Source organism: Delphinus delphis, chromosome 9 (genome assembly GCF_949987515.2).
Source record: "Delphinus delphis chromosome 9, mDelDel1.2, whole genome shotgun sequence".
Classification (NCBI taxonomy): domain Eukaryota; kingdom Metazoa; phylum Chordata; class Mammalia; order Artiodactyla; family Delphinidae; genus Delphinus; species Delphinus delphis.
Genome location: NC_082691.1, coordinates 10,370,219 through 10,383,185, shown reverse-complemented (window position 1 = coordinate 10,383,185; position 12,967 = coordinate 10,370,219). Strand labels below are relative to the sequence as shown.

Here is a 12,967-nt window from a genome sequence, read left to right as displayed (position 1 = left end):
TAACAAGTGTTATAATAACAAGTGACAAGGATGTGGAGAAAGTGAATGTCTCATACTTTTTTTTTTAATGCAACAAATTTTATTTAGCATAGTCAGTCCCAACATTCAGCACAAAAAGAGTTTACAGAGGATAGAAAGTGCATTAATAAAAGCCAGCCTTTACCAAAAGAAAACAGAAAATATATTATTGATTCAAAATATTTTACACTTGAATGATAAACTGCAATAACTTATTCTGGGCACCTACTGAGGTAAGAGAAAGGAAGAGAAGACAAGGATGCTTTAGAAGAGCTCAATCTCCAGCTGGTATCACAGGAGGCAGTAGAGGTCACTAGGACTGGCAGTGTTTCTTGCTTCCTGCATTAATGCCCTCAGCTGGAACTGTTTGCAGGACAGAAGACATACATGCTTCAGGAAGACGTCCAGGTCTATTACTCCCCGCCTCAAGGCTTCTCCCAGGTGAAAGACAGTGTCTTCAATAGCATTTTCCTCTGCATACAGATTTAGGATCTGTTTGTATAGTGGGGCTGTGGGAATGATAACTTCACCAATATCATTGTTTTCAGATCGATTTTCCATTTTCTCCAGAGTAGAACTGAGTTCTACAACCTTCTTTCTCAAAAGTTCTATGTTTTTTATCAACCTCAGCTACTTCTTGATCTAAACAGGTAACCATCTCTTCCAGTTTCTGGGGACCTTTTTTCAGGTCTTCTTCTGTTCGTTTCAAGGCATTGAGCTCTGCCTGGGCACGATCCATTTCCTCCTTCATCCGCCATCTCAGTTTGTCACTGACTGCTGAGATGAGAGAGGCTCGGGCAGTGTGTCCTCGCTGATTGTGCCATCCCTCCTGGGACCAACAGTGGTCACAGGAGGCTGGGAAGGGTACTGGGAACCTGTGGTGGCAGGATGCTGACCGCCAGGTGGGTAAGGACGGCCTGGGTCACCACTGGGATTGGAAGGGTATCTGGATGGGTATGCGGAAATTCCACCTGGTGTGCCTGGCTTGTAGGAAGTATTTGGTGGCCCTGTTGCCTGGTATGGTGGATAGGATGCTGAGATAGTAGGATGAGAAAAGACTGGAGGTTCTTCTCCAAACACTACAATCGTGACTTGAATAAGCCCCGAGTGTGACTGTGAGTGTTTCCATTCGTGTAGATAAAGGAAGATATATCTTCCCGTTAGCGTCCACATGCTTTCCTGTTTTAATAGTCATTGAACTAGTAGGCTTCAGAAAACAGATAGGGGGATTATACGGGCATGTGTCCAGCAGCCAGTGGCGTATTGGATTATTTATATGTGTACCTCTATAGGGCACAGGAATTGTTCCCGTCAGCTTCATTAGCTCCCTGGAACTGCCATCATTAAAAACATACGAATCGGGCTTCCTTGGTGGCGCAGTGGTTGAGAGCCCACCTGCCGATGCAGGGGACACGGGTTCGTGCCCCGGTCCGGGAGGATCCCACATGCCGCGGAGCGGCTGGGCCCGTGAGCCATGGCCGCTGAGCCTGCGCGTCCGGAGCCTGTGCTCCGCAACGGGAGAGGCCACAACAGTGAGAGGCCCGTGTACCGCAAAAAAAAAAAAAAAAAAAGAATCTTTGTGTCACCGATGTACTGCACAGTGAGCCTTCTTAAATGGCTGTTTGCCTGCAAAGGCTGTCTTCATGTCTCCTAGTTCCCACAGCACGACATCTCAGGAAGATCTCATGGCCTGAAGAATCTCTGTAAGTGATTAGGACTCACTCTCTGATGTGAAAATCCCATGGAGTCCACACCGAAACGTCAACCTGATATCCAGTCCGGAGTCCCCTCCCTCCACCCTGCCCTGAGATGTCCCCCGGCACCTGCTCTGGGGAAGGGGGCATGGTTTCCTCTGGCTGGCTTCCTGCAGGGCTCTAGGGTGCCTTTTCTTCCTGGCGTGTTGGGAGCATGGAAAAAGGAGGCAGACAACTCTCCGTGACTGGTGGACTTGTCCAAGCCCCTTGAGGAGGCTTCAACTCGACTACTCACCGGGACCGCGTGCCAATGAGGGAGCGGAGACGGGAGAAGTTTGCATGTTGCTATGAGCACCAGGGTCAGACTGAGGCCCCTGGGGGCTTCCCCAAAGTGGCTATAGATGAGTCGGTCAGGGCATTCACTTTTTATTGGGGGTATTTCCTCAGACCGATATTATTTCAGGGAGGACAAATGCTTTTTGGCTAACTAGTCTGGAGCCCTGAACGTCTAGCTGTGCCTAAGGCTCCTGGCACCATCATCTGCTGTGGGAGGCTTGCAGCCCACGTGGGTACGCATGGAGCCCGGGGGCCAGCCGGAGTCACCAGGGCTGGCAGGAGAGACGGGTGCTCTGGGGTCCTGTGGAAAGCCCACCCTCTCACCTCCCACAGTCAGATGGAGGTGAAGGTTGGTGTGTTTGTCTCCTTGTGGGTGTGACGGGAGGACAGAGCCCGTCGGGGACACCGGCTGTCCTGACTGGTGGGAGGGGTGCTGGGATGCATGTGGGGTCCGCGTGGGGAGGGGCTCCTGCTGGGTCCAGCACCATCTGGACAGGGGTCCTGGGATGCCCTCGGGGGCAGTCAGGGTCCACATTTAGCTGAGCAGAGTGGGGTGGGTGTGCCTGGGCCCCTGAAGCTGTCCGGGGTGGGAGGTTACTGCAGCTGCCCTGGGGTCAGCACAGACACCTCGAGGCTGTGTTCCTCGTCCTCCATCTGAGGCCCATGCCCCCCGGGGAGGGGGTGGAGTTCACAGGCTAAAGAGGGAAAAGAAGAGTGCCAGTTTTTTGTTCTTTGGGACCGAGGGAGGGGGCTGGCTGGAAGTCTCCGCCCTGACACTGGAAAGACCGCCAGGCCTGGCCTGGTTTGGGCAAATGCGGGACCTCAGAGCCCTTCTGGCCTCGCTGCCTCCCACCTGCGTCTGGGGCCTCTTGCTCCTCAGCTCTCTGCTATGGCTGGTCCCGCCGCCTCCTGTTCACTGAAGGACTCCTGGAACACAGCCTCACTGCCCCAGCCACACCTAAGGCCAGGCTGCCCTGGGGGCGGCGGGGGAGGGGGAACGGGACACAGGCCAGGCAGCATTATCTCCATTTCACAGATGGTGAAATGCCCAGGTGGAGCTGGGCTCTAGGCTTCCTCTCCCACCTTGGGGCCCCGGGGGCGAGGACAGAAGCAGGTGGAGTCGCACAAGCTAACTGGGGCCTCTGTGGATGAGTGGGGGGCAGGCCACGTCTGGCTGTGGTGATGCTTGTAACTAGCAGCTCTGTTATTGTCATCACTGTTGTTGTTGTTTTGAAAGATGGTCTGAGGGATCCCTCGTGACCAGGCCTGCAGCCCGCAGACCCTCTGGGGTAGGGCTGAGAGGGGCTGAAATGCAAAGCTGTGAGAGCCTCTGGTCCGTCCTCCACGAAGCCCCATCACCCGCACAGAGCAGGGCTGCTGAGAAGCCTCCCCCGTGGATGAGATCTGAAGTGAATATGTTTTACTTTGAAAAAACACAGACTATTTCCAGACCGGACATTCTGGCCTATTTGAAAAGTGTTTCAATTACTTTCTGGCTGTGAGAACACCCTGAGCAGTCTCTTGGGTTCTCCTGGATCCCAGAAACTGGCTTCCATCTTCATTATAAAACCCAAGCAACAGGGAAGACCCTGCACTTCCGCTACATAGGTGGAGAATGTCCCTTTAATCCATTTTTGTAGCAGCAAACATAGCTCTCTGGGTCCCCATGACTGGTGGCTTGGCCCTGGGCAGGCCTCAGCCACGCCGCTCACCTGGGCCTCCTCTCAGTCAAGCAGCATCTGGGTCAGAGGAGCTGGCTCCGTGCCCGATGCTGCCCCCACTTGGGTTTACCGGAGACAATATTTAACTGAGGATGTCCAAGGTATGCACACATCATGGTAATGCAGGGATGCCCAAAACGGCTGTGTTGGGGGGAAGCCCAGAGATGTGGAGGATTCTTGTTTCACGTGTGGGTGGGAGAAAGGAGAGGAGCCTTGGAGCTGGACCGTGGACGAGCCAATATGAATGGAGGGGGCGCTGGGTGAAGAGGCAGGACCAGAAGCCATGGCCCCGCAGGTCCTCGGGCGAAGGCCATGAACTGGGTCTAGCCAGCTGGTCCTCATGGGAGGGCATGTGGTGTCTGGTGACCTCCGTTCCCTTCTGCTCCCCAGCCACACCGGGCAAGATCTGCCCAGCAAATCAGCCAGGCGTGATGCTAGAGGCACCGGCTGCTTCAGACAGCAGGTGAGCTGCCCACCTGGCCTGGGTGCGGTTGAGACTCTAGCTCTGCCCTGCCCACTCCCGCGGCCTTCTCCTCATTCCACTTTCCCTCCGGCCAACGAGCCGCCTTGTCCGCTGAATGTCAGGAAGTGGTGACCTCGTGCAAGCCTGTGGTTCCCTGTGTTGGTGCTTCACCCGCCCGCCCTGTGGGAAGCTTGCTTGGCTGGGGCTACGGGCTGGGTCGGTGTCGAGGGAGGGACCACCCCCACTCTGTCCAAACCAGCTAGGCAAGCGAGCACTGCGGACCCTCCCTGCTCTGGACGAGCTCAGAGACCTACCCAGCTGGCTTCATCCCGCAGCAGCCAGGGCCCAGCTCCCATACCCAAAGAAGGAGGGCACGGCTCCAGGCACAGACATCGCCAATGTTCCTTAAGTGGGCTCAACTGATCTTTTTTCACAAAACACTGGAAAATGTAAATAAGGTCACCTGATTTTAAACTGAGGCCATATGGCATTTAATGGCCCCCATCTCTCTCTCTCTGTCTCTCATACACACACACACACACACACAGACACACACACAGACACACACACAGACACACACACACACACGATGGCCATTTCCAACTACTATTACTAAAATGATGATTCATGGTTTGAGAAATATGAACATTTGAATCATAAGCAATTTATGGTTTAAACACAGTCATTGTGGTACGTTTGGTACTCAGCCTCATCGGGGAAAACAAACGTAGCTGCACATTTCATTAGGGACAGCGTGTCTGGAAAAACAGAAGGTTGTCTGTGCCAGAAAATGCTTGTGGAGAAGGCCCTCTCTAACCGTCTCCTGTCTCACCCCTCACTTCACCCACGAGGAGCGCGGTAGCCGCGGCAGGACCCGGCTAACTCGAATGCCTGTGACAACGGCCGAGCGGTTAGTGCAACGAGCGCACTAGTGACCGGTGTTAACGCCCTCTCCCCACGTCGGAACAGAGGTGGGAATAAGGCTCAGGAAAGCTCCCCTAAGCCCTGCCCACGTGGCGGAGAGACCAGCCTACTCGGCAGGGGTGGGTGGGTGAGCCTTGCTCCCAAACCACGAGTGCCCGGAAGAGCTGGAATTGGCCGTCTGGAGAGTTAGGCCACTGCCTCTCCTTTCTGTCCACAGGACAGAACCTCCCACCTAAAAACAGGCCCAGTCGGGGGTGGTGGGGTGAGGGCTCTGCATGGGTGCATTTGCACTAAATCAGGGGAATAGCAGCTGCGTCTTGTGTGTCAGCCACATCTGCACCTCCAACATCTGGTTCACTGAGAGGGGCTCCTCCTCAAAGGACCCTGCCCACGACGGGAAGAGTCAAAGGCAAGGCCAGTGGATGGACCGCAAACCGCGTTATCGCCTGGCCTTCGGGGAGAAGCACGTTTCTGGAGATGGCTGAGAAGCTTTACGTGTTTATTCTTTTTTAAAAAAATTTATTTATTTATTTTTGGCTGCATTGGTTCTTCGTTGCTGTGCGCGGGCTTTCTCTAGTTGCGGCGAGCGGGGGCTACTCTTTGTTGCAGTGCACGGGCGTCTCATTGCGGTGGCTTCTCTTTGTTGCGGACCACGAGCTCTAGGCGCCAGGGCTTCAGTAGTTGCGGCACACGGGCTTAGTTGCTTCGCGGCATGTGGCATCTTCCCAGACCGGGGATCGAACCTGTGTCCTCTGCATTGGCAGGCGGATTCTCAACCACTGCACCACCAGGGAAGCCACACACGCTTTTTCTTTTTAAAATAACTTTCCTCTTTTTTCGTAATCATTTAAAGTTATCTCAAAGGAGAAGCTCCTGGGAACTGTATTCAATATCTTATAATAACCTATAATGGAAAAGAATCTGAAAAAGGATATCTATATGTAGAACGGAATCCCTTTTCCTGTACACCTGAAACTAACACAACATTGTAAGTCAACTATACTTCGATAAAAAAGAAGCTCCCTCATTAATTTTCATATTAAAAAGTTTCCTCACAATTTCATTATTTATTTTCTCAGATAAATTTTAGAATCTATTGTTTAGTTCAAACAAAGGCCATTGGGATGAAATTGCATTAAATCTCTATGCTGGTTTAGACAGAATGGGTATTTTGGGGGTAGTTTTCTCACTCAGACATATAACCCTATGACACAGGCTGCAGTGTTAAAACAGGGTATTTGGGGGAAACTTTGAGACTTTAATGAAGATTTGAAAGTGAGAGACATGTTTCATCACAGAAAGCAACACTTCTCTATTTTATTTTTAATAAAAATGGAATTTAAATTTCTTCATTCATGATGAGTTTTCAACTTGTTCTTGCTCTTGTCATTTATTTAAAGCTTTTTTTAAAAAAAAGCCTTTTTTTTTTTTTACGGTACGCGGGCCTCTCACCGCTGCGGCCTCTCCCGTTGCGGAGCACAGGCTCCAGACGCGCAGGCTCGGCGGCCATGGCTCACGGGCCCAGCCGCTCCGCGGCACGTGGGATCTTCCTGGACCGGGGCACGAACACATGTCCTCTGCATCGGCAGGTGGGCTCTCAACCACTGCGCCACCAGGGAAGCCCCCCAAAAAGCATTTTTGAATCTTCCATTTCTTAGAAGAAGGTGTCAGCTCCATTTTAGTTGCTTTTATGTTCTGTGGCGATTGGAAGACAGACAGTGAGATAGGATAGGGAGGGCGGCTATCAGGCTCTGCTTTTGGGTTAAAACCCCCAAATGCACCAGGGTGGGGTCTGGGGGTGGAGACATAACTGCAGCCCTGGGAGGCGCACAGGATGTCATGGTGAGTCTGGGGGGTCAGTGCTCAGCACCTGGACAGCACGTGTGGCAGGACCAACTGGGAGGCTAGGACGTGTTGAAGAAATGCAGACGTGGGCAACACGTGTGTCTTCAAGGGGCAGCCGCGGTGAGGGGCATGTGATGGGACTTCTGCAGACTGAAAAGGCAGAGCAGCATTGCCAGTTTCCATCTAAAGAGTAAAAGTCCTCCCATTGGAGGCGGAAGGTGGAGTGGGCACCCCTCCCACTGGGAACACAGGTGAAGAGGCCGTACTCTGCTCTCTGACCCGGTGGGGATGCTGGGACTCTGGGCTCTGTGGCCATGGGTCCCCTCGGCTCTGCACGGCTCGGCTGGTGGCTGCACCAGGACACCTGGCAGAAGTGGACAAATGCTGATTACCCTCCCATCGCCTGCATCTGCTTCCTGCATCTGCCTCCCAGCCCCGCGAAGCCTCTGCCTGCCCCTCTCTCCCCTCCCTCCCCTCCAGCACCTTCTCTTCCATGGCTCTGGGGACACCCTGCTCCACTCTGCAGCTTGGGGCTCAGAATAGCTGCCGCTCCAGATGGCAGGTGCGTCTGGCTCGGCGTCCCTCCATCCTCTCCTCCAAACCTTCCTTCCTTCCCAGATCACCGAGTTGCAGCCTCGTGCAGGCAGCCAGCAGGCTGGGAGCTGTGCCACTTTGCTGGCCCTCCCTTCCCACCCGGGTCTCCATCCTCAGCAAACCCAGCGCGTCTTAGCATCTCTGTCTCCCAGCCCTTCGTGCCGCAGCCAGAGGGGTTTCCTGGGACTCAGCGTTGACCGTGTCCCTGTCAGTCCTCATTACTTTGTTTACTCTCTGCTCCTGATCGGGCTCTCTATCATTGTTTTTGCTCAGTGTGGGATGAGAAGAGATGAGGGTAGCCGTCTCCTGTTTAAAAACGATAAAAGATAAGACAAGAACAGGGTGGGAAGTCTTCCGGCAAACGTGCACAGGCGCGTGCCGGGCTACGTGCATTTCCACAATTCTTTCACTTTATCAAAATAGGCACTGTATCCCTGTCGCTTTTCAGAGGTCCAAAGCTCAGAGAATCTGAACACTGGCCTGGGACTAACTCAACGCTAGCGTTTGCATCTTTCTGATCTGAGTCCAGGCCTGTTTCTGGAACAACAGAAACCGTACAGGGAAGAGACAGAAATAAGTTGAAAATAGAATGAGCAGGCGAAGCCATTTTGCTCTTAGCTAAGAAGTTCTAGAAGGATTCTGACCACACAGTACTCAGCACGCGCCCGCCGGGGTGAGGCGCTGCCTCACACAAGACAAGGAACGGCATGGTCCGTATAAAGCAACCCCATAAAAAGACCAGCACATACCAGCAAGGTCAGCTGAGCACACAGACGGATTCTTGTGAGGTTCCAGCATCAGAGGCTGTGCATCCAGCTTGGCACACAAAATATTCAGGACTCACTAAATGCAAAGACATTTCTCAGTTTGCTTTTGATTTAGTATCCCTGGGGTGGAATCCTGTCCTGTTGATTCTTGCCTCCTTTGGTGTGATCTTCATTGGGTAAAATTGTCAAGAGGGTTAGAAAACGGGAAAAGGCCAGATAGATGCTTGTGACTGAGGGCAGACCTCTCACAGAACTGTGGGACTCCAGCGGGACCTGGGGCACGTGGCTGAGGAAGGGACAGCTCAGAAGGCCAGGTAGGGGCTGGTGATTGCCCAGGGCCGAGTCGGGACCACCACCCAGGACAGTGGTGTCCGAGAGCGGTTATCTTCCGCACTCAGCTACCTCCTGCACTTTCCTTAATAGTGTTGCTTACATACAAGAAGGTCTGCATTTTTATGTGTAAATTACTTTGCTGAGTTGCTTGCAAACTCAGACTGCAGCTTACACGTTTGTCAGGCCTCACAGCACCTATCTGGGCGGGTAGATGTCCTCAGAGAATGCCTGCCAGTGTGATTTGGCCTAATTTTTGAAAATGTAAGTGGTGGAAGAAGCAGAATGTTGACGTTTCAGATCATTGTGATCATGGATGTGCAGAGATGGAAACGAGATATCGCCTAGTTAAACTCCCCTGTCTTATTTCTTAATTCTTTTCCAGACCGTTCTTTGGAGAATCGTGATTTTTTTTTTTTTTTTTTTTTTTTTTTTTTTTTTTTTTTTTTTTTTTGCAGTACGCGGGCCTCTCACTGTTGTGGCCTCTCCCGTTGCAGAGCACAGGCTCCGGACGCGCAGGCCCAGCGGCCATGGCTCACGGGCCCAGCTGCTCCGCGGCATGTGGGATCTTCCCGGACCGGGGCACGAACCCGCGTCCCCTGCATCGGCAGGCGGACTCTCAACCACTGCGCCACCAGGGAAGCCCAGAATCGTGATTTTGAAGAGTGATCTGTTGTTCGTCCGTGAAACGGGCATAAATGTGTTTATTTCAAAAGTCGGGACCCGATGAGACAGCAGGTAGGATCATTCTGAAAGTGACCATGGACAGTACAAATCTTCGCTGACTTGCTAGATATACTGAAATGAGACAGAGGGAGAGAGTTCCAGAATTATCTATCCTTCCTTAAGCTCCTACTTACTGCTTCCACTCAGTCACTCCACTTTATCTGCCACGCCAGCCACGCAGCACTTAGCTGGGGACCCAACCTCTCTAAGCACAGCTGCAGGTTCGGGGGCCTGTGCAATTTGCTACAGTGACCCCAGAATGATGGGCGTCTGACCCCGTCAAGTCCTTGCTGGAATACTACCTTCTCCACGTCACTGAGTGGCCCCTGAAATTGCACCCGTGCCCAGTAGCCCCACCCTACGCCTCCCGTCCTCACCCCTTGTTCTTTTCTCCTTAGTGCTTATGAAGCATCCTCAGGGCACTCTGTGACTCACCTATGCATTAAGTTTGGTACCTGCTGTCTGTTTACCCTGCTTGTGGGTTAGCTCCATGGGCCAGAGGTGACACATGGTAGGAGCTCAGTAAATACCTGTTGATAACCATGTGAAGTCCTGCCAGGGAGGAAGGAGCGAAGCCGTGGCACCAGGAGAACCAACAGGACCCCGTGCTGTACCAGCCTCTCACTGAGTTACCTCCTGAATGCCTGCATCTGAGCTGTGAGGAGAGCCTGTGTTTCCTCTTGGCACCTCTGTTTTGTGGTGGACAAGGCAGATAGGTCTCTAGTGCTGACAGAGGAGGGTGGCCCGAGAAGGGACAGAGACATGAAGGAAGGAGAGGCAGGTGCTGCAAGACTCCGTATGGGTCCAAGGGGCACAGGACTCACCCAAGGACAGCCTTCCCAGGAGAAGGTGCAGGAAGCAAGGTGTTCTGGAAGCTGTGCAAGCAGAGGCTGGGGGTGTCCAGAGCTGTGGTCACTGGCTAAGACCTCTTCTCTCCTGGGAGAGTCCAACCACACCCTTCCCAGGCCCCCAGATGGTCCCCCACTCCTGTCTGACAGCCTCTCCAGGGGTGGATCGCAGTCAGCTGTGTGTTGCCAAGGTGTCTTGTCCGTGCTCATCTCAGGCCTGATCGTCGCAGCAAGCTGGACGGCTTCTCCCTGACCCTCCCGCCTCTGTGCTGGTCGGCGAGCATCAGTGTCTCTCACCCCAGTCGCTTCGTCTATAAAATGGAGGATAATGCCTGTCCCACATGTGCCCTGGCTTCCAGTGAGGATCAGAGAGACTAATGGAAATGTTGTGGGTCAAACTGTGTCCCCCAAAGTCACAGGTTGAAGTCGAACCCCCAGGACCTCAGAATGGGACTCTTCAAAGGTCAGGTCTTTAAAAAGGTAATTAAGTTAAAATGGGGTCATTAAGGTGGGCCCTAATTGAATATGACAGGCATCCTCATAAGAAGAAAGGTCAGGACACAGACACGCACAGAGACACTCCGAGGAGGACACAGGGAGAGGACGGTCATCTACACACCGAGGAGAGAGGCTCCGGGAGAAAGCAGCCCTGCCGACACCTTTAGCTTAGACTTGCAGTGTACCGGACTGTAAGATGAGAAATGTCTGTTGTTTAAGCTGCCCGTTCTGTGGTCAATTAAAAGACTGACCAAGCAAGCAAGGCTCCTAGCCAAGACCCAAAGCTACCCCATGGTGGACAGAGGGCCACAAGGGCTCCTCCACCACAGTGACCAGCACCACACCCAGCCAGGGAGGTCAGCATTCCAGCTGTGCTTTGAATGCCCGACCACACCATGGGCCAAGATGGCCTATGTACAATTCCAGACACTGTACACAGAGACTGCGGGCAGCCCCGCCCCCAGCATGGTGATACTCCCAGCCCCTACACTTGGACCCAAGATCAGTGCAACTCTTTCCAGGTCCTGAGGACTCCTGGGAAACCATGATGGTAGATGTCATTCTATAGGCACCCTCACACTGCACGACTCCCTACCCCAGTCCCCAGCACGCTGCCCATCTCTGTTCTCCTGCAGCTGCAGATGTGGTCGCCTCATCCCCGGCCGAGGCCCCAGTCAATGCTCAAAGACTACAGGAGACACCGCAGGGGGATATCCTTAGAGCGTTGACCTCGTCCCCCCATGGGGGGCCCAGCCCGGCCCCGCCACTTTCACTGATGCATTCCCTGCGATGCTGGGCAAACTTGCTGCCCATCAGCTCCCGAGCTGGGCTGCATGCTCTCGGCATAGCTGCATGTGTCACCCAGCACGTGAGAAGCCACTGAAGCTTGGATGCTGTGGCCATCTGGGACCTTCACAGTCACGAATTCTGCTTCAGCGTACTTCTTCTGAGTCTGTGAGGGTCCTCCTGCCACTCCCTGAGGAGACGCCCTGCAGCCCTGGCTGAGCGCAACGGCCTGCAGCGTGAGAGGGGCTTGTGGTGGAGGAAGGTTCCTACCAGCCTGGGCACCAGAGGTCACGCTTGTCCCTCAAAAGCACCCCAGCACATTCCAGGGCCGTCCTCTTACTGGTCACATCGCTGTGCGTGCCAGGATTGAATGTCCTATAACCAAGCACCCCCCACACGTAGTGGCTTCAAGTCGTGATAGTTTATTCTTTTTCAAGATCACTTGTCACAGTCAGCCCATCCCTGCACCCCCGTGGGCGCCACTCAGGAACCCAGGCCCGAGACTGTCAGCGTTCAGCCTCACAGGGACAGTGATTGGCCAGCAATGGCCTCATGACCTGCTTGGGGCCAAAGAGCGTGAGGAGAAGTGAGGAAATTTCCTTGTTTCGAAGGGACAGCAGCAAAGACAGCCTGTGTGTCCCCTGCAGGACAAGGGCAGGGAGCCGGCCCAGCCTCAGGTGGAGCCCACCCCGGGGCCGCGGTGGTAAGTGACAGAGGTGGGCCCCCGCTGGTCCCCCTGGGACCCCACACCTGTGATTTCTGGCCTGGGAGCCCGTCCCTGTCCTCAGGCTTTCCGCCCGTTGGGGCAGGTTGTGTAGTTTGCAGCTCTGCCACCCGGACAAGAGGCAGGGGGTTGAGATCACCCCTCTGGCCACCTCGGGGGCAGGACTGGAGCTAGGGAGGCTGGGAGGCCACAGCTGGGAGTGGAGTCTGACGGTGGTGGTGCAGAGAGGGCAGGGGGCGGGGGTGGGCACGTGGGGCAGGCAGTGGTGGCATGCAGGGCTGAGAGCTCGATGGGGGTGTCTGAGAGCCATGCTGGTGGAGGGACACGTCAGGACGACAGGCGGTGGGGACGGGGAGAGCCGGGCCAGACACAAGGCGCCCCAGAGAACAGCACACGTGGGAGTCGCGGCCCAGAGGTACCAGCAGGGCCCTCCCTCTCCCCCCAGCCAAGCGTCATGTGACCACTCGCTCTCATTTCACAGAGTCAGGGCCGGTCAACACTTGCCAGGCCTGGGAGCAGACGCTGCACTGATGGCGAAAAAAAAAAGAAGAAATCAAGGCATTGAGTCATTCCCTCTTTTTCAGATTTTGGAGAAATTCACAAAGTTAGGAACGTGTATTTCATGAAGGTTTGGTGATCGATGAATTCCCACCGTGCACCTCGTGCGTTTCTAGGCACCCGAGGAGCACGGGG

At 54.1% G+C, this 12,967-nt stretch overlaps 1 pseudogene; it reads right to left on the bottom strand.

The window, feature by feature from the left end:
• Window positions 1–309: 309 nt before the first annotated feature.
• On the bottom strand, window positions 310–2,702 carry LOC132431377 (tumor susceptibility gene 101 protein pseudogene; annotated as a pseudogene).
• Between the last annotated feature and the right edge of the window lie 10,265 nt (window positions 2,703–12,967).